The sequence below is a fragment of the Kogia breviceps genome, chromosome 13, assembly GCF_026419965.1.
Source record: "Kogia breviceps isolate mKogBre1 chromosome 13, mKogBre1 haplotype 1, whole genome shotgun sequence".
In the NCBI taxonomy this organism is placed as follows: Eukaryota; Metazoa; Chordata; class Mammalia; order Artiodactyla; family Physeteridae; genus Kogia; species Kogia breviceps.
The window spans coordinates 20338737-20361783 of NC_081322.1; positions in this window are offsets into that span (position 1 = coordinate 20338737).

Here is a 23047-nt window from a genome sequence, read left to right on the forward strand (position 1 = left end):
TCTTTGTTTGCACAGCTCCCAGGGTTCAGCTTTGGATTTGGCCCAGCCTTTTCGAGTAGGTCACCTGAGGGCGTCTGTTCTTCGCTCAGACAGGACGGGGTTAAAGGGGCCACTGATTCGGGGGGCTCTGGCTCAGGCCACGGGGAGGGAGGGTGAGGATGCGGGGTGAGCCTGCAGCAGCAGAGGCCAGCATGACATTGCACCAGCCTGAGGTGCACCTTGTGTTCTCCCAGGGAAGTTGTCCCTGGATCCCGGGACACTGGCCGTGGCGGGCTGCACAGGCTCTTGGGAGGGGAGCTGTGGATAGTGACCTGTGCTTGCACACAGGCTTCTTGGTGGCGGCAGCAGAGGCCTTAGCATCTCATGCCCGGCTCTGAGGTCGGTGCTGTTATCCGTGGCTTGCGCCTGTCTCTGGAGCTTGTTTAGGCGGTGCGCTTAATCCCCTCTCCTCGTGCACCTGGAAACAATGGTCTCTGCCTCTTCGGCGGGTCCAGACTTTTTCCCGGACTCCCTCCCGGCCAGCTGTGGCGCACTAGCCCTCTTCAGGCTGTGTTCACACCGGCCAACCCCAGGCCTCTCCCTGCAATCTGACCGAAGCCCGAGCCTCAGCTCCCAGCCCTGCCCGCCCCGGCGGGTGAGCAGACAAGCCTCTTGGGCTGGTGAGTGCCGGTCGGCACCGATCCTCCGTGGGAATCTCTCCACTTTGCTCTCTGCACCCCTGGTGCTGTGCTCTCCTCCGCGGCTCCAAACTTCCCCCTCCGCCACCCGCCGTCTCCGCCCGCAAAGGGGCTTCTAGTGTGTGGAAACCTTTCCTCCTTCACGGCTCCCTCCCACTGGTGCAGGTCCCGTCCCCATTCTTTTGACTATGTTTATTCGTTTTTCTTTTGCCCTACCCAGGTATGTGGGGAGTTTCTTGCCTTTTGGGAGGTCTGAGGTCTTCTGCCAGCGTTCGGTGGGTGTTCTATAGGAGAAGTTTCACGTGTAGATGTATTTCTGATGTATTTGTGGGAGGAAGGTGATCTCCACATCTTACTCCTCCGCCATCTTGAAAGTCTCTCCTAAACCACTTTAAGCAAGAAAAGATCATTTATTGGCGGTACAATGGAGAAGACTAGCTTCACAGAGGTTGATTCAAGGCTCAAACAATGTCATCTGGGACCAATTTCTCACTTTTCACTCCTCAGCATTGCTCCCTTGGCACTGGCTCCAGATTCAGCCTCCACGTGGATGCAGGAAGCTCACAGCAACTGCTTCCTCTCCTCACAAATCCAACGACGGCCCCTGCGCGTCTCCTAGGAGCCCAGGAAAAGGTCTAACTGCATCTTATGGACTTTCTGTTTCAAGGCTGGTCCCTAAAGCAGCCCTCGTGGCTGAGAGGCTCCGAGGAGCTGGCTTACACATAGAACCCATACCCAGCGCTGGGGTCAGCACCACCTACATCACACGGACTAGGGGAGGGAAAAGGACAACTCCCCAGAGGAAATTAGAGGCAGTATAGGTACCAGGAGAGTTTACAGACACCAGAAGTCAGCATGCATAACAGAGGGGCCCCCCGCAGTCTCTCAGAGGCCAAGTCACAATGGGTACCCTGGAGGGTTTTCGACCTCTCTGCAGGACACCCACAGAAACCCGGCAGGAACATCATGCTTGAAACCAGCAAATGTTGCCTAACTGAGATAAGACTCCAGAGCCTCCCACAAGGGGAGGAGAATTTTCTCCTTTAGTGAACATGAATGATATGGTTCAGAAATGAGCCACATCCCAGAGAGAAGTTCTAACCCCCAAATGAAGAGCTTTGCTGTCTGAGGCCAGTGGGAGGAAAGTGGACCCTGGGAGTTATCACTGAAATATGCATGTGTCCTTAGTGGGCCAGTCACATGAACACTCATGCTGTCCTCTCACAAAACACAAAAACAGAAAAAAGAACCCAAACCATTGTTGAAATATTCTCCAGGAGGGAAAAACAATGCATCGGGAAACTCAGAGGCAAGGTTTAAGGAAGGGCTCATTAGTCTTCAGCCTAAAAGGAGAAAGTCACATTTCTCCTCACCAAGAGTTTGCTATTGTCATAAATGACAAATAGGAATGAGTGGAAGATTTTTCTTATTAATGGGGAAACAGCCCAAGATAGTAATGAATAGTACTGGCCATCTTAATGGTCACCAATAACCAGTTTTGAAAGGTTTTATGAAATGCATCTCTGTCCCCTTGATAGAAGAGGGAGATTATAATTTTTGAGCAACGGACATCTATGTGATGCACCACATGGACCGTTAGTCACTCACTAAAAAAGCAGCAGAACAGCATGTTTGGGTGCAATGATCTCTAAATGGGACAAGGGGGGTTCCTGAGGAGCTCAGATTTATTTAAGGTAAGGGCAGGAAAATCCCAATGGGCACATGGTAGGAAAGAAGGGAACCAGAAATAACTGGATTATGAGAAGGGAGACTATTCATAGGTGAAAAATGAGAAGGGCTATGGGATCTTTTCCATCTGGAGCCTAGTAGACAACACACACACACACACACACACACACACACACACACACACACACACAAACAATAAAATTAACAGCTATATGCATCACCTTGGATGAACTAGTTGATCTCTGAAACCTCAACTGCCTTATCCATTGAAAATTCGATTCAAAACCCTCCTTCTGAGAAAGATACACTGCACCCTTTGTAGTTAAGAAATCTGACTTTAGTCTCTTTGTCATCCGCATTACTTAAATGATTTTGGTCAGATTTGGGAGACATTTTTAAGATGTTTGTTTTTCTAGTAATCCTTTTATGTTTAATAAGAAGTACTTGATTATGAGATTTTGAATTTTGTTTCTGAATTAAGGCGGAAATGGGGCTAGGAAAGGGAGTAGAAATGACACCAAGAGAATAACCTGATAAACACTCTGACACTTGTTTTATAACCACAGAAATGTTGGTACTTTGAAGTTTATCAAATAGTTCTCGGGAGAATCCAATAAAAACATTTGTGAATAAATCTGTACCCTAGCATAGCATTCACAGAAACACAAGATCTGAAAGCTGCCTTATGTCATAAAGCAAATCATATCAGCAGATCCTCATGGGTCTCATCCTGGAGACTGAGGATTCCAGTCTGTTCAAACTGCTCCTGACAAGACGTGGGGCTTCCTCTACGCTTGGACGGGTTTCTGCCTTTGGTTCTAGGGTAATTTTGGAAAGAGAAGTTCAAAGGTCTCCAGAGACAGTACCAAAAGAATAGAAGAAGAATTTAACTAAAGCTGTGAGTGCATCTTCTCTTCAGTGAAGAGAATGAGTAATTCATGTGACTTATTCAATTTTAACAAGGGCTATTTCTTGCCAATGTTGAGGATGTCAACTTGACTCTGAAATCATTATGCCTTTAAAGAAATACAATGTTATCTCAAAGAATAGGGATGAAAGGAGAGGAAATTCTGTATCAGAGCAGGGATTAGCAATCTTGCCAAGGTTGGAGGCCAAGTCTGTTCAACAGCTCCCTACTGGTAAGAGGGTATCAGTAGTGGCAGGAGACAGGCCTCAGCTGCCTTTATCCTCATAGAGATTCTGCTCTTTTGGCCAAGAGTAGTGACAATGCTGCTCGGGAGAAATGCCCCTAAGACTCCAGCTCTAATCTGTGCCATCCCTCAAGAGGCCTGGGATGGAAGCCCCAGGGAGGCCAAGGTTGAGGACCCTGAAGCAGGCCTTCCTAACCACTCTGTCCCCACCATCCACAGGCCCCTGAGGGCACTGTGCCCAAGTGCAGAAACCCTCTATCTCAAAGGGCCCAGAGCTGCTCCAACAAAAGAAAAGACTTATTTGTTATTGCCTTTAGTGTTAGTGCATTAGTATTAGTAGGAGTGCTAGTATTCAGAGCACCAAAGCACACCCCCAAATCAGTCTGTCATCCTATTAAGCAGAATATGCCTGGCCGTACTTGGGGAGGAATACATTTAACAGATTTTTAAATGCTCATATTTTATACCTTCTGGCTTACAATGCATAGACTCTGGATGAATGAGCTTTAACATAGTTAATGAAAGTGCTCATACTACCTGAAAGCCTGAGTTTCAAGAAGTTAAAAATAATTAAAGTAAGATAACTAAAAATCATAATGATCTTATGGAAGAGAAGTTATAGCTACTCATTGATAACACATGGACAATTTGTAAAGTCTTCATGTTTACTAATAGAAACTTTAATTTCTAAAAAAGGTAAATCAGCTTTGAAGAGATGAGCAAATGATAACGTTGAAAATATAATTAAAGCTTTTAGATGAAGGACCGAGGTAAATTTATCATCATCTGATATGATTTTCAGAATAATTTAAATAAACAATGAACACAGAATCCTGTCCGGCTCACACATCTAGACCCGTATCTGCTGTGTTTTATGCTATGCCAGCATTAAAAAAACACCCTAGCCAAATTTTTCAGCATCTTTGCTTCTTAGAAATGCATCCTGTGTCTGTCTAATAGAAGCCCTACCTTTATACCATTATATTATATTATAAATTATAATATATATTATATTATAAATGTGTATGTTTCCAAAAGCAAAACCATTATATTATAAATGTGTATGTTTCCAAAAGCAAAACATGAGGTATATTGAACTTTATTCACATGCATTCATTCAACAGATACTTACTGAAGTTCTTCCCTACGTTAGACTCTGTGGGGAGATGCAAAGCTAAATGAGACAATCCCTCTGTGCCAGGAGCTCACAGTATTAAAGGGCAGCCATGCATACACATTAGCCACAACCTTCCCCACTCCATCCTCCCTCCTCACCCAGATCCAAGCCCGTCAGTCATCCCAGAACTCCAGGGGACAGTATGGGGAGCAGGGGAGACAGGCACTTTGGTGGGAAAGATGAAGGGGTTACTATGCAAGTTCCCTCTTCTTCTTTACCCATTAGGGCTGCACACAGTGTTCCTGAGTTACCTTTATACTCCCATGGCTTCAGCCACCAACCTGAGACTCTGAAAACTGTATCTTCAGACCTCAGTTCTCCTGATTCATGTATCCAACTGATGCTGACATTTCTACCCGAACGTCCCATGGGCCCATCATCATTCAAAAGTGTAAAGTATTGTGTCCCTCCCCCTCCCTCCCCCTGCTTCTCTTCAACTAGTCTCTGTATTGGCACATTCTCCTGCAGGGGCTGCTCCCTGGATAGAATGCCCACCCCACTTAAATTCCTGAAAACACCCTCCCAGCCTCAGCTAAAGCAGCAACTCCTTTAGGACACACTCTGAGCTGGAGAGCAGAACTGATGGTCTTGCTCTCTACCACCAGGGCACCATGTCCCAATTTCTGTTGAGAGCACTCATCACACTGTTTTGCACTGACATGTTGACTGACTAGGTTGTGATGCTGTGGAGCAGCAGCTCTCAGCCCTGGCTACACTTTGGCATCCTCTGGGGAACATTTAAAACACATCTGAGATTCCAATTTAATTAGTCTGAAGTACAACCTGGGCATTGTGATTTCAAAAATCTCCCCGATGATTCTTGTGCCCACAGCTAAAATTTAAAATTTCTGGCCTTGAGGAGAGTAATTTTATCTTGGTGACCTACGTGTGTTACACAAGGGGCTCAATAAGTATTTATTGAATGAATGAATAATTACAACATCTACCCAGACACTTGAATGAAAAGCCACAGAGTCCCAAATCCCATCTATCACAAAGGTAAATCAAGAGGAATAAAAATACCTATGCAAATCAAAAACAACTAAATACATGGAGAGATGTTCCATGTTCACAGATAGGAACACTCAATATTGTCAACAATCAACAACTGTCGATTCCACCTCTGAGAACTCATTTTTATCCACGCTCTCATGTACACACAGAACTACCACCTTCTTTCAGGTCCTCACTTTTGCCTACCAGACTATGATGTCTCATCTTCATTGTAGCCTTTTCTTAAAGTCCTTTAAGGTGCCCTCTAAATTACTGCTAGAGTTATCTTTCTAATAGTCCAACCATGTCCCCTCCTGCTTAGAATGGATTGATGTTGCCTACACAATAAACTCTATAAACTTTGCCAAATGAGCACCTTAATTTTCCTCCATCTCTCCTGGCATACTTCTACTCTTCCTTTAAGACCCATCTCAAACATCAACGCTTCTTCCAAGCTACCCACCCCCAACTCCCCCAGAAAAAGTTACCAAGTCCCTTCTGAGCCTCCACAGTACGTACTAGGCATGTCACTTTTTCTACTGTGTTGACATTATTTGTTCACATATCTGCCCCCCACATGAACTCCTTGAGGGCAGAGGCTGCGCCCTGTCATCTTTTTGTCCCTACTGCCTAGTACAGGGCTACTTGGTAGCCAAGCAAATATACACTGGATGGAAGGATAGAATAATGAGAGTCAGAGAGAGAAATATGAAGGATGGTATTTCTGTTTAGAAGAAGGAGCAGCCCAAGAGGGTAAGGATGGAGACAGGAGGCCCCTGGGGGAACTTAGACTCCTACTCTGCAGGGATCTATTCCTAGTCACAAGAAACCCTGAGCCATGGTGTCAGAGGCTAGAACACCTGGGTCAGACATCACTGGCCACCCACCTCCACAGTCTTTGTCCACAGCCTCCTTGTCAGCTCAGTGTTCCCTATGATGATGGTCACCAGGGAAAAATGACTCCAACCTGAGTATATCCACCATTCGAAGTAAATCTGAACCACAGGAGGTTCTGGCGAAAGCTTCTGGCCTCCCTTACCCAGGATGATGTCTACACATTTAAAATTAACTTGTCACTCTAAAGGAACAAGAATTTACAACTTGGATTCTTTCAGTCTCACTTCTAAATTGCCCACACATCCTATAATTTGCTGCATCAACTTTGCACTGTGGGAATGCTCTCTCCCCAAAGAGCAAGCAGAAATGATTATTCTTTAGGCACTGGAAGAGTCATGATCAATCTGAACACTTGCAGATGCATGTTTTATTAGTGGGAGAGGCAGGAAGCTATAACCTTCCTCTCTGGCCCAAGGAAGGGTGGATCCACTTGCCTGTAGCATTGGCAACTGGTCTACACAATACACCCCTCTCCATTGTTACACTTCTTGCCTTAATCTGTCAGGGGGCTAAGTATGAAGCCATTGTCTGTGATGATTACATGTTAGATGTGAACTATACAGTCAGTGACAGTTATGGATTATTGAGGTAGTTATTTGCGTTTGATTGACAGAATGTGTGTACCTCCGTGGAAAGCTTAGTGTTTCTTAATTTCTGGCACTATATACTCTACAGAAGAACGTACTGTATTTCTGAGGAAACGTGAGAAAATATGTATAATAAATGTTGTGCATTTCTGGGATAAGAGGGGATCCTTTCATAAGGATCTACCTGAGGTAGGTGATTTAGAGATGGGAGAGGTGGGGGAGAGGGGAGTTTGGAAAACCAAGAGTGACCATGGGTTTAAAGCCAAAGAGTCCCTGAACTGACCCACATCAGCCCTACCTCTGTTCCAGTCTTAGAAGAAGAGGCAAACACCTTCTTGAGAAACACATTTGTTATCCTCTGAAAGTGAGTAAGAAGTATTAGAAGACAATTTCCTTAGCATTATCAAGCATTAATTGTTCAATACAACAGTAGGACTACTGACTCTACATCAGATTTTAATTAGATACTATTCAGACCTATAGCTTCACAGGCAAACACACACACACACACACACACACACACACACACACACACACACAAATTGCTTTATTCCACCTCAGAAATTGCTTCTTATTTTCCTGTAGCCTTCAAAACAATAAGAAAAACAAGCACTGTCACCTACAGGCAGGGTTACTGGCTATGTGGCTGGCTCCAAAATGAATACCAACAAGAAAAGGAAAAATGTCTCACTGGAGTATGGAGTTCTCTGTGCAGGTATTTTCTGGTGGCACAAATTGAGGGTCCTGGGTAAGAACTGTCAACTATTTGACACTTCCTGATTTCCAACCTTCTCCATCACTGTTCAAGAACAACCTTGAGTGTCACTCAATGATTCTAACACGATTTTGTGGTTTTCTAATTTCAACCTAAAACTAAAAAATGAGTATAGGCACAGATCTCACATAGATTATGATTCCATAGTAGTTCTATGTAAGCCAAAATCACCCCAAAACTGCCTAGAAGTTTTCCCACTGCCCTGCACCGCCCGTCAGCATCACTTGGCTAAATGTTCCAATGTTCATATGACAGAGAAAAATCTTGTTCGGGAATTCCCTGGCAGTCCAGCGGTTAGGACTCTGTGCTTTCACTCCCGAGGGCCCAGGTTCAATTCCTGATCGGGGAACTAAGGTCCCACAAGCCACACAGCCAACAAAACAAAACAAAACAAAAAAACTCGTGTTTATTTGTGGTTAGTGTTCTCAATAAATTGCCACTGATTCAGGGAGAAGGGGTTTAGTGGATCAAAAGGCCCAAAACTTCCACCTTGGGCTTCTCTGGTGGCGCAGTGGTTGAGAGCCCGCCTGCCGATGCAGGGGACGCGGGTTCGTGACCCGGTCCGGGAAGATCCCACGTGCCGCGGAGCGGCTGGGCCCGTGAGCCGTGGCCACTGCGCCTGCGCGTCCGGAGCCTGTGCTCCGCAACGGGAGAGGCCACAAAACTGAGAGGCCCGCATACCGCAAAAAAACAAAACAAAACAAAAAAACCTTACTTACACCTTTTTCATACAAGGACAATTGAGAGGGCAGTGGAATTCCAGGAGGATGACTTAAGCGCAGTGGTTTTCTAAACAGAAACCCACGTGATGAACACTAGGGCTTTTCCAATACTCCCTCTCTCCGGAAGCCTATTTATTCTCCACAGACTGGAAACCATTCACCAGAGCGCTGCATCTGTGATTTCTCCCACGCCTTTTCAATGCAGCAGGACATTTAAACCCAGGCTGCAAATCCAGCCCTGAGGGAAACTGCCTCCTTAGATCTGCAGTGGCTTTCACACTTGAGGAATGAATTCAGCTGGGAGCGGAGGTGTCCATAAAAGTAATAGATTTCCAAACAGAAAAGGCCGCCCTGAGCAAATTTTCTTTTCCAAAAAGATTCTATGAGGTGCCAAGAGAATGACTTTAAGAACTGTTTGTGGAACTTTCTTGACCCCAGAATGTTTTCAAGGTGTCAATCTGGGCTAATCCCCAATAACAGCAATCCATAGTTTAGTCAGATGTCAGGTTTGAAAGTGTGTGGCTTTTTTAAGAGGGTTTTTGTTCCTTCTCTCCCTTCAGTCACAGGCCCAAAGTAAACGCTAGTTCAAGTCCATTATTTGTGCTTTGCAATTACAAATCTTGTATCTTTTTTCCTCTCATCTCTCTGCCACCACCTCAAATGAAATCAGCAGAAGACAGGAGCGAATAGGAACCATCCAGCACTGTGGCATCTCACTCAGGGGACATCTTGCTTAAACTTCCCAAATCTTCCAGTACATGCATTCATGGATGACCATTTATTCAGGGGAAAAGTTGAGGTTTAAGGTTTCTGATTTCCAAAAATACAAGAAGTCAAGTCAATGAAGTAAATTATTCCCCAAAGCATAGAAAGAGGCTAAATAAGCAATGTAACTAGAAATTTCATCCGAGTTTGAGGGTTCCCCGAGGTATTCATCTTCTCTCCACAGATGTGTGTGTGTGTGTAGTCATAAGTGGCAGAGATGACTTTGATTCATTAAATCTTGTTTTATTTTCCTCCTGGGCATACTTTGAGAGGACACTTCCCAGCCTCCTGCACAGATAGGTGGGGTTCTGTGACTGGCCAGTGGAACAAGGGCCAGAAAGGACGTTTGCCACTTCCAAGCCTGATCCATAAAAATCCTCCCACTTCTCATATCTCACTGCAGGCCAGATGCAGAAGATCCAGAAGAGGCTTCCAAAGGCCTGGAGATGGGGGACTTTTCAGATGAATGAACCTTAATGACCATGTGAAGTAGACCCCTCCACACACACTGTCCCTGCAGCCTACACTGTACCATGACAGAAGCAAGAAGTAAATGCTTATTGTGTTAAGCCATTAAGACTCTGGAATTGTTCATTACAGCAATGAGCTTGTCCTGGCTAATACCTGGTGCATGGAAAATACTGAATTATATTTCTTCCTAGAATAAAAAGCACTAATATGTAATAGGATAAGCTGCTATAACTTCAACAGAGTATTAAGCCCGAGCTCGATGATTTAAAGACTTTTATAAACACTAAGTTGTGGTCAATAAGACTGGTTTCTCCATTTCATAAAAAAACCTGATCTCAAGGCATAGACCAAGTACCTTTCCTTACCCTTCTGGGAGAGTACTTCCTAGCCTCTATGATACTGTTTCTTCAAATTTATTTCCTCCTGAAATGCGATTCACTTTTTGAAGATCATCAATTCATAAGATGTTGTGTTTTTCCACCACCCCCCCAAAAAACAAACATCACATGTTATTTGGATAACTATTAACCAAATTTCATCAACATTCATCACCTCCGGAGCAGGTTTATGGTAGGACAACTGAGAAAAATGGAAAATGCTGACTGTTCTAGCTAAAAAATGACCTTGTTTCCTTCAGTCTAGAAAATACAAGCTTCTCTAACGAAAAGAAAAACTCGTATCATCCAATGTTTCCCAGCAAGTACATTCTATATACATAAAATTTTCCTTGGGTAGAAAGAGGAGCAATCTTTGCCATTGAGGTAGCAGAATTGAGTGGGGGGCTTGAAAGCTCTAGAGCCTGGGTGCCATAGTATCCGATCCAACAGGAGCTCTGAGCCACAATACAGCCCTCATCTTCCTAAGCAAGGTAAGAAATTGTTTCCACTGTGACATACCACTAGCTGTGTGGCAGCCAGTATTTTAAAGTGGTAACAAGGATTTGTACTAAACAACTCTGTATTTAGAATATGATTAGAAAAAAGTAGTCTTTGGCCTTTAAACAGTGAATATCAAGTTTCCCTTTGGAATTTAAATGTATAGTCAGCTTTATCCCTTAAATATTAAAGATTTTTAAGATGCAAAATCTAGCCAACTTTTAGCTGTAGTTTAAGTCTGCCTAACTATAAAAACAGATACTTCCAGAAAAGACTGCAAAAAATAATTTCTCTGCTACAATAAAAAGCAGTAAGGTAGGTTATATATACTCAGGCATCAATGTAACCTCAGCACTTTTAAAGCCCTTACCACAAATTTGCAGCTAATTGCATTTCATTGACCTATATATGTAGCATAATGTCTTTTAGGGAGAAAGAGAACTGTTTCCAGCTCTACAAAAGCAGTTCTGGAAAAAAATACTTGCAAAATACATATCTGATAAAGGACTGGTATTCCAAATATACAAAACATTCATAAAACACAACAACAAGAGAACAATCCAATTAACTATGGACAAAAAACCTGGAAACCTCCCCAAAGAAGATATACAGATGGCACATATAAACATACAGAAAGATACTCAACATATATGTCATTAAGGAATTATAAATTAAAGTAACAATGGGAAACCACTACATACCTATTAGAATGGCTAAAATTAAAAAGAAACTGGCAATACCAAATGCTGGTGAGAATGTAGAGCAACAGGAATTCTCATTCATTGTTGGTGAGAATGCAAAATGGTATAGCCACTTTGGAAAACAGTTTGACAGTTCCTCACAAAGCTAAGCATACCCTAAGATCCAGCAATTATGTTCCTATGCATTTACCCAATTGAGCTGAAAACTTAGGTTCACATCAAAACCTGCACACATCCTGACAGTGGAATATTATACAGTGCTGAAAAGAAATGAGCTATCAAGCCACACAAAGACATAGGGAACCTTAAATGCATATTATGAAAACTATACACTACATGTTTTATATGACATTAGAGAAAAGGCACCACTTTATGGAGAGACAGTAAAAGGGTCAGGAGTCACCAAAAGTTTGGAGGGAGTGGAGATGGATGAATAGGTGAAGCAGAGGGGATTATTAGGCCAATGAAACTATAATTTCATTTGCTATAATGGGATTCATTGGCTTTTTTGTGAAAGTGGTCCACATTCCTATCAATAACATCATTGTTGGTGGCTGAATACCCTTTTAGAAAAGTGTTTTTCAGAGTTCCCTGGTGGCACAGTGGTTAAGACTCCGCCTGCCAATGCAGGGGATATGGGTTCGAGCCCTGCTCCGGAAGATCTCACATGCCGTGAAGCAACTAAGCCCATGCATCACAACTACTAAGCCTGTGCTCTAGAGCCCACGAGCCACAACTACTGAAGCTCGTGCGCCTAGAGCCCATGCTCCACAACAAGGGAAGCGACTGCAAAGAGCAGCCTGCGCAACGCAACGAAGAGTAGCCCCCAATCACTACAACGAGAGAAAACCTGCACGGGGCAACGAAGACCCAACACAGCCTAAATAAATACATAGGTTTTTTTTTTTTTTAAAGACTTTTTTTTTTTTTTTTTTTTTTTTTGTGGTACGCAGGCCTCTCACTGCTGTGGCCTCGCCCGTTGCGGAGCACAGGCTCCGGACGCGCAGGCTCAGCGGCCATGGCTCACGGGCCCAGCCGCTCCGCGGCATGTGGGATCTTCCCGGACCGGGGCACGAACCCGCGTCCCCTGCATCGGCAGGCGGACTCTCAACCACTGCGCCACCAGGGAAGCCCTAAAAGACTTTTTAAAAATAAATTGTTTTTTTTTTAAAAAGTGGTTTTCATCTTGGGTATGGTGAACAAGTGAGGATTGAGAAGCTCATGGAGTAAAATTTCCTATATATTTTGTGTTTTTCTTTCTTTTTCTTCTTTCAATATGTTTTCTATTTCTAAATTAAAATACTTTCAAAATAATATATATATGTTCTATATGATACTGTAATGGTTGATTCATGACACTATGCATTTGTGAAAAGCCATAAAACTGCACCAAGCAAAGAGTGAAATTTAATGTAAACTATGGAATTTAGTTAATAATAATGTATCAACATCTATTGTTGATTAATTGCAACAAATGTACCACACTAATGCAAGAGGTAGTAGGAGAAACCATAGACAGGGGAGGGAGGTATCTGGGTATGTACCTGTTCTATTTTTCTGTCCTAAAATATAAAGAATATTATTTTTTTTTAAAGCACGTCAAGAGGCCCTGATTATAATTTAGCTGATTTTTCTCTGATAAGGCATTTAACACATGGTCTGACTCTCTGCTCTGTGAAGAGAAATGTTAATTTTGTACAAGGCCTGGGATTGGGTGTCAAGGGAACTGCAAGCCATTCACTAACATCTTGTACCATGTAAGGTTAATAATACACATGCTGATTCTGCTTGAGCATCCTGCATGCCTGAGCACACACAGCAGGGACAGAGAGCAAGGGAAGAGAGAGGAAGCGTTGGTACCTGCTTTATCCAGGGGCTTCAGAAATGTCTGCACAGAATTCAAGAGCAGCACCTGTTAATGGTCACAGGTCACCTCTTTGGGGCCACAGGACTGATGGGCTTTACAGAGGATGGTGTCATTGAGGATGCCCGCAGCATGGAACGCAATGGTGAATGCTTCTGTCACCAGCCCCACTCACCTGGGCAGGCACTCCCAGCCCTGGAGAGGAAACAAAGGGATCTCAGGTGCCTGCATGGTGCAGGAAGATCTCTTGTGATCTGGAGATGACCTTCCCTCACACCACGAAGGTTGGGACATATTTGGTGGGCAAAATGATCAACAAGGGCTCTTTGCCAAAGTGATGGAAAAGCTGTGTGTGTGTGTGTGTGTGTGTATCCCAATTAACCATGTTAATATATATTAAAATCAATTGATAAAAATAAATCCAAAAAAACAAGATAAAAAAAATCACAGCATAACTTCTATTTGGTTTTCTTATTCAAATAAAATCCCTCTTTATCTGTTCCTACTAAAAACAAAGGGAGAAATTCTTGCTGTCAAACTAACAGCTATTAAAAGAATTAAGGAGGAATTTTAATGAGTTTTCCTAGAATGCCTTATAGCTAATTTTATTGGTGTATAGGATTTCTTTCTATATTTAACTATTTTTCTTTCTGAACTAATTATGTCTTTTGGTTTTGGTTGGTACGCATTCTAAGATGTAAACCATTTATTAAATGTATCCTTTACAATTAAAAGGCTAACCCTATCAGCTTTGTTGACGGCTATGTCAGAAAAGTCCACAACAGTGTAGTTAATAGATTGCTGAAATATAATTACATTTCAGTATAGCTACTATCAATCCTGACCTTCTAAAAAGTTCAGCTTCAGGTATACATAAGAATATGGTGTCTCTCATTCATGTCCCAATTTAACAAGGATTCATTACATTAGAAAATGTCTATCGTTATGCATTCTCCCTGTTGTATGTCTGTGTGTGCGCACGTCTGTGTGTTTGAGCCTGCTTTGGCTGTTTTTATTAGTTAACCTTCACTGGGCATCATTTACATCTCCAGTGATGTAGGTAGCCATCAAAATCATCAACAAGAAGAAAGCAAGTGAGACTTCTATGTTCTAAAGAATATAAAGTATGAATCTTGGATCCAGCAAATGGTTAAACACCCTAAAATTACCCAGCTGTGTGAACAATGGAGACAGACATCTCTTATTATATGGTGATGGAGCTATACCTTGGCAGCAACCACCTGGATGAGATCTGGGATCAAAAGAAACTAAGTGAACAGCAAGGTCCTACTGTATAGCACAGGGAACTATATTCAGTATCTTGAAATAACCTATAATGAGAAAGAATATGAAAAAGAATATATATATATGTATAACTGAATCATTTTCTGTATACCTGAAACTACCACAACACTGTAAATCAATTATACTTCAATTTAAAAAGAAAAAGAGGGACTTCCCGGGTGGTCCAGTGGTTGAGACTCTGCCTTCCAATGCAGGGGGTACGGGTTCAGTCCCTGGTTAGGGAGCTAAGATCCCACATGTCTCCCCGCCAGAAAACCAAAACATAAAACAGAAGCAATACTGTAACAAATTCAATAAAGACTTAATGGTCCACATGAAAAAAAAAGAAAAAGAAAAAATAACTGAGTGAAAGGGAAGTGAAAGTGTCAATTACTGACAGTGAGCCCAGCACAGGGTCCATAGCCAAGTTCGCTGGAGGGAAGATCAGTGTCCTTGAGAAGCTTGTCACTGGATATGCCATCGAGAGAAACAGCACCAGACACACATCCACGTGAGAACAGAACTGAGGCAACGGCGGCCATCTCCTCCTCTCCTTTCCAGTGCTCAGTTTGAGCTCATAAGTAACTGTGTTTATGTGAAAAATAGGACTACAGTTTAGAGGGACATTTTTTTCTCTTCTTATAAATAAAATATATCAAAGTAACAGAATGTGGCACTGATGAATGTGAGAGAGATTCAGGCAAACTTTTATGGGTTTACTGATTGGGGGGAAACTCTATTGAGGCCAGCCTATGGAATTAGCTGGTTTACAATGTGTGTATTATTCCCATCCACCCAGATTTTTCAAATGCCTTATAAAGTGTCTTATGATTTGGGAAAGATCACAGTAACTTATTCCCAAGATCCCGAATACACTAAACTATACATAGCTCATTTCACGTCACTGTTCTCCATCTCTCCTTTTCAGTAGAATTCCAGAGGCTAGAAAGGGATTTCAAGTCATCCTATAACTTACTGCTATAGCTTTTCATTCCTGGTCATCCTGGCGTTCCTATATACACAACCCCTTTCCATAACACACAGAAGGCACTGATGTACGGGCTCCACGAATGGGACAAACTCCAAGAAAGGAGAATAATGGACTTCAAATAGAAGAGATGCTGAAGATGCTCATCTGAGCAGTAGGGGGAGATGGTTTCTGACAAACTCTTGCATAACTTGTTCACTTAATTGCCTAATGGCTGTCAAACTTTTAATCACTCAAAACCACCTGGATGGGTAAACACAGCCATGACTAGAGGAAGCAGAAAGCTCAGCGATCCTTCACAGCAAGGTCAGGGCAGAAGAAGGTAGCACAGTCCCCTGCAAGGGCCTGCCAAGCCCTGCTGTCCCAGCTGGGTTCCCATTCCCATCCGTACCATCACCTCTCCCTTGAATAAGCCTATACACCAAAGAGAGGAGAGATGAACAGGAGAACAAACAGCTCTGATAGAATGTGTGGCAGTGGGGGAAGAGGAAGCAAACTAGGTCTGAAAATGTGTTCTTGTTTCTAATGATCGTATTTTAGTTATATAAGTCCTGCCCTGATCTCTTCTCCCTCGTTATATTTCTGGCTAAAATATACAGAGATCACCTACTACATTATCTTTGTACATAATGGCGAAGATACAAATCTATCATGTTATTTAATGACCTTGAAACTCCTGGGAACATTACCAAGGAAACCTGGAGCTGGCCATGCTGTCTTTGGTGCCTCCCAATGGTACTGCAAATTAGAGGTCTTTCTTTGGACCTCCGCTTAGGGGACTTGGCCCTACCAAATGAATCACACAATTGCGTGACTGGGAGAAAACTAGAAGAGTTTTGTTCTAGTTTTTCAGTTAGCTGATTCTTAAAAAAACAAAAACAAATGTGGCTCCTATGATACTTGATGACAATACTTCTAAATTCTTCCATGCAGACTCCTGAGAAGACCCTTCTCAGATACTCAGGGTGTTCATTCATTTTAGCCGAATTTCACCTGAAATATTGGGCAGGGGGAGAGTGCTCTGCATGATTTACCCTGAGTCCCATGCCTCTAAGGGACAATCCCGAAAATAATGCTGTATTTAGACAGGATTCTGGATGGTCACCTAGGAGACAGTCAGTGATTTTAACTGCATTCTTTCCAAATATGATTTGATTAGAAAAGAAGAAGCTCCATTTGTCTGGTCAATTTCTGGTCAATTAATGATTCATATAAGGACTGCTTATCATTCATTTCTCAACAAGCTTCCCACTTTAAAATGAGATGATTCTCAAGTTAGCAGGCTGTCGATGTCAAGAAAAAGCTATGAACAGAAAACTGAAAGCATATTGCCCTGTTTTCTGATGTTTTTTCTGGGAACTCTGAATTTTAATCCATTATCACTTTTAAGACTCAAATCAAGAAAGAATCCCCTTTAGCCTACGGCTGCAATATTCTCAAATACAAAACACTAATATTAGTAGGTAACACTTACTTTTCTTGGTCTATTTAGGGACTTGAAGGTTGAAATTTTTCTTCTCGATGAACACAACAACATCGAAATTGTTGGTAAGTATAAACGTCTATGTCTATTTCATCACTCCAGCCGACTATGACTTTAATTCTTTAAAACACAGGCTCAAAGGATCTCAGGAGGCAGCACTAAGAGTTATGGCATTTTTCTCCAGGTGAAGTGATATTAATTCAAAACATAGTGGAAATTTAATAGTGGATGCTTTGATGGAAATATATGATACACACGCAGAGTCTATTTTCATATTAAGCTATCACGTGGTATATTAATTCAAATGATGTCTCATTTAACATGTTGTATATGTGCAAGTGAAAAAAATAATCTAAATTCAGGGGAATTCCCTGGCGGTCCACTGGTTAGGACTCTGCACTTTCACTGACGAGGGCCAGGGTTCGATCCTTGGTCGGGCAACTGGGATCCCACAAGCCACGCGACCAAAAAATAATTTTTAAAAATCTAAATTCAGCATTTTCTAAGTGCAGTTATTACTCTGCTGTCTGTAAAACCATTCTGTGATTTCTCTCAAAATGTTATCTTATTCCAAATAAGCTTGACAAAATAATCTTGAGAGGAAAAGTTCCTCATGCTTAAAAATTTTTGCTGTTTTTCAAGAATTGCTACCTGAATTCAGAGAGATTCCCACTGAAGTAATAAAACCCTGAAACCAAACTGTGTTGCTACAGCTGAGAGGTCTGCTGTGTGGGCTTCAGAGGAGCCTGGCTGTCAATCTCACTGTGCGATTCACTGATGGTTTACAGCTTTGGGGGCCTGGCCCCCAGCCCTGAGTTCTTCAGCCCAGTCATGCTCACTGGTGATTTCACATAGACCAAGACCCCAAGGAGCAAAGCTCTGTCTGTCCCCCTGCTGCCTTTGTGTCTAGGGGAAATTCTGCGGGCCCTGATTGGGGACCACTGGGTCCTTCTCTCCCTCTGACCTCTCTGAGGCCTTGGCTGTCCAGGTGGAGCCAGCTTTTCCCTGCTGAACCATAACTACCAGCCAACAGGCACTGTCCTCTCCTCTTACATGTAATGATCAGCAAAAGCTGTTCTTCTTCCTGGCTTTGTGGAAACAAATTGTGCAAGAAAAAAATAATGACAATAATAATAATATCAATAACAGTCATTGATATCAGTGGAGCACTTTACAATGTGCTCTAAGAGCTTAACCTTTGTGAATATTTTCAAACCATATAAAACCCTATGAGGCAGATACCCATTTTACAGATGAGGAAATGGAGGCACAGAGAGGCAGAGCTGAGATTCCACTCTGAGAAGAATTAGGCAGAAAACAAAAATGAGTCAACGGAGCCAGTTTCCCAAGACGATAGGGAATGGGGGTGTGGAGGCTGGAGAGGCAATATTTAGATTAAAAGGCTGATATTATTTGGCCTCATCGTGGTTCTGCTGTCAAATAAGAAACTTTACAATCTAATGGAATGTAAATGACAACTTACAAAATGCCAGGCATAAGCTAAAGCAAACATTCCTAGAAAGCTGACTAAAAGAAAAACTCAAGAATTTAAAGCCAAAAATTAAGCGATCTTATGTAAAGACAGTGTCTCACCCCATTTTCCTGCATCTCTATTCCCATGAGAATTGCTGCTATAAAAAAATGTTTTTACTGACTATTTTATCAAGTATTCATTGACCCTCTTTCTCCAACTGCTGCTAAGAAGAATTAAAGTGTTCTCAGCTGGAGGTGAACTTTTTGCTCCGCTGGTTTGTAAATCTTTCAGATTTTGGATTGAGTAATACCATGAAGTTGGAGGGTCTTTCTCAGGAGCAGTTAAGCACTCACTGTGCAAGCCCTGCCTACATGGCCCCTGAAATGCTTGCGCATCAGAAAAACGGTCCAAAAGTGGATGTCTGGTCCATGTGAGTAAATCACCAAATCCCCGAGTCAGGTCAGGAACCCTGAGTGATAATCCCTGCAGATTTAGAGCCAGGGAACCCTGGCCAGTGAGAAGGACAGGGTGTCACGGAAAGCATTTCTCCCCACCTTAAGTTTAAGAAATCACATGTATGCATCACCTACCCCTGGGCAAAGCTGCCGCACACTCGTCTTGTTGAAGATGTGGGGTATCTTGAAGATATGAAGCCCCTGTGATCTTGTGGTCTTTTTACTTCAGTCTCGAATCCAAAGCAGCACAACAATTTGAAAGGAACACATCTTAAAGTCCTCCTGATCAGTTCTCCAAGGCATCATCCAACGTCACGTCCTCCATGAAGCTATCTCAGACAATCCTGATCCTCGTGCCAGGCTGGTTGAGTGCCCTGCTCTCCAGCTCCAACAAGTTTTGTTTTCCCTGCTTTGGAGCTCTTACCACCCTGTGGGGTCATCATCCTTTGGCTCACGGGTCTCCCCATGATACACTGTCCTCTCACCATCACTGCCAAGCTAGCCCCTATACACCACCAGGGCCTTAGCAGGGATTTCCTAATTCTTTATTGAATGGACTTCTGAATCATCTAGAAATGTTTAACAAGCCATTTGTCTTCCATCCGCCATTAAGAGTTCAAGCAGAACATTCTAAGCACAAAGCTCAAGTTTAAAATGTGTGAAACTTGTACGAAAATATACCAGTGCTCACCAATTGAGTCCAAGAAGTAAAACGGGATGGCTTTAAGGAAGAAAAGCCAGTTATTAACTAATGTGCCAAGGTTCTATAAGCACTTCGTCATCTTATTGCCTGGTGCAACCTAAGATTCAATCGTCTGTAGTAGCTTACAGTCAATGGAGAAAGTCTGCAAAGGACTTTTTCTCCTTTGATTGATTGACTGATTTTTTTAGAGTACAGACTTTATTCTATAAACTCAGGGTCAGCAAGTTACAGCCTGCTGGGGTGAAGTTTTTGTAAATAAACTTCTGTTTTATTATACATACGCATGTATCTATCCTTAAAGGACTTTATCTTAATTTTAAAACATCCCTTGAAAATCATGTTTGCACTCTTCTTTAACAAGCCTTTTCCTTCATAAAAACTGCAAAGAATGTTGTCAGAATCATTGGATCCAAAAGGCCACAATGTCCAATCTAGAAAAGGCTAAATTAATAACATTTTATTATATGAAGAAAGACAGTGGGCTGAAATATAGTTTTCTTTTTAACATCTTTACTGGAGTATAATTGCTTTACATTGTTGTGTTAGTTTCTGCTTTATAACAAAGTGAATCAGCTATACATTCACATATATCCCCATATCCCCTCCCTCTTGCGTCTCCCTCCCACCCTCCCTATCCCATCCCTCTAGGTGGTCACAAAGCACCTAGCTGATCTCCCGGTGCTATGCGGCTGCTTCCCACAGGCTATCTATTTTACGTTTGGTAGTGTATATATGTCCATGCCACTCTCTCACTTCATCCCAGCTTACCCTTCCCCCTCCCCGTGTCCTCAAGTCCATTCTTGAAATATAGTTTTAATGGCCAAAAAATAAATAAGGAAAGCAAAGAAAAGAAAAAAATGAGAAGGTAACAGATGGGGCCTAAAGACTTTTTCCTCCCACGGCTTCTTCAGCCACTTTTAGATTCTGCTAAATTTCAACCTAGACTTGGGGAGTTTGTCAAAGCATAAATTTTTACCTGTAAATTTACACATTTAAAAGAAACCTACTAGATTAGCAGCCCTCCTAGCTTTGCTAGTCTTTGATTAAGTACTTTTTCATGGCTAACGTCCAAAGATGAACGTAATCAGAATATAGTGAGGTTTTGTTTTTCTCATTTAATTGTTGTGTTTTGGGGGAAACCAAAGTGTGCATTAGCTCTGACTTCCACTCAACACATCCAACACAGAAATCCACGAAGGAAACACCGATAGTCACTGTGCTTGTTCATCATTTGTGCGCATCTAGTTCTAAGGTCCTTCGGAGGGCTGAGGCATGATTAAACTTCACGTAAGTTGACTAAATTAATAAACCAGCTGTTGTCTTTAAAGCATGTCAGAGATTTCAGTGGAGTGGAAGAGTGACTTTCTGCTACAGCTAATAAATTTTCAAGTTAATGTATCATCGGGTCTCGGTTTAAAATTAAATCTCAAATTCACAGTGGTTGTACTAAACACACGGTGTGTATCACCTTTTGAACCGCTGCCTGTAGAAGTTGAACCCAGCTGCTTGTTTATGTCTAGTTCCTCTTCTTTGCAATGTTAATACTCTGGTAGGTGCATGGGGATTATAAGAAAATTGTGCTCCACTCACCTCTACCAGATGTGTGTCTTCAGCAGACGGTGCCGATGGCCGAGGAGCAGAAATTTCCCAGTCATCCCCCGGTGTGCAGGCTCTCCCTGCCTGACTGCTTAAAATCTAAGCCCCAAACTAAAAACATGACCTCACGTGGGTGCAGGCAATCTGCTCAGAAGTGCTCCTTCTCTCAAAGATTAACACTCACCACCTCCATCTCAAAACAGCTTTTGGCACAGCCTGGCTGGAAAACAGCTGAAAAATATTTAAATCCAGTGCTTAAGTGGCCTAGAGGATTACTAGTGGGATAAAGAGTTTTTTCGGCTCAAGGTGTCTGATTCAGTGACAAACTTGGTTGATAGTGCATGGAAATCCTGGTTACTGGTGAGTGTGAAAGTCATTATTACTTCCTTACAGGTCTTCTTGGGCCTGATCATTCCCCATGGTTCTGGCTCCTTCCTCGGTCCCTTTACAAGAAGTATCACAACCACAAGATGATAAAAAAATGTCTCTAAGGAACATTTGAATGTTGGTCACAAATTCCAAATGGATTTTGTTTTGCTTTCTTATAAGTCTCTGTAGTTTTCAGAAGTTTCTAATCTCTTTGGCTCAACAAGGTTTAAATGCTGGAAATCCCAAGATTCCCACCAAACGAATGGTTTCTCCATTACTTTGTGGCCTGGACACATAAAGGCCACTAAAGGTCACACACAGTTAAAGACGTGCATATAGTGGTTGAGAGCCTGGAGTCTGATGTCAGACTCCTTGGGCTGAAAGTCTGACTTTGCTACTTCCTAACTGTGAGTGCTTGGAAAATCAGCTTAATCTACTTGCTGAAGGGGCCATGGCACACACACTTCTGACAGGATGCATCCAGGGGGTGGAAATACTTATGGAGAAATTCTTTTAGGTAGAGAAGTAACAGGCACTCTTCCACCCGCTTCATTATGCCATGGATAATCGTCAGAGATAAGCAGGGGTAAAGCATTGTGATGCAGCCCACACTTGGCTTTTGTACATTCTCACCTCCCCCATTCTCACTATGCTACAAAAATGGTCCCCTTTCTTTCCCTCCCTTCAAATCTCCAAGTTAAAAATCCTAGATTCCTTTTTTTTTTTTTTAACCACAGCACAGCACGTGGGATCTTAGTTCCCCAACCAAGGATCAAAGCCATGGCCCCTGAAGTGGAAGCACGGAGTCTTAACCACTGGACCACCAGGAAAGTCCCTCTCAGATTCCTTAAAATCTGATTTGTCATTCATAATCTAGTATGAATACAGGCTTGACCCTACCGGGATGTACTTCCTTGATAAATGAGGAGCTTATTAACCAAATAACTCATTTAACTAGTGAGTTCAAAGAGGAGGTATATTAGCCAGGGTCCTAAAAAGTCAGATACTGTGTTCAAATGAAGATAAATGAAAGAGAGATCATTTACAAAGAACTGATCACAAAGTCATCAGCAAATGTATAGGAACCACAAGGGATAATGCGGGAACACGGTGTTGACAGTAGCAGAGCGGCCACCACTCCTAGACCCAAAGGGACAAAGGGCAGAAGAGGGTCCCAGGACCTGGAAGGAGAGCTGTGGAGCACTGGCTTTCTAGAGAGGAGAAATTACCTTATGTCAGGGGAGCAGCCAGTCTAAGACAGCCTAACCGAGACAGGGCCAGGGAATAACACCTTGACCTCACTACCTTTCTTCCCTCCAAGCCCCAATGGCTGAACCCAAAAGAAGCCAGA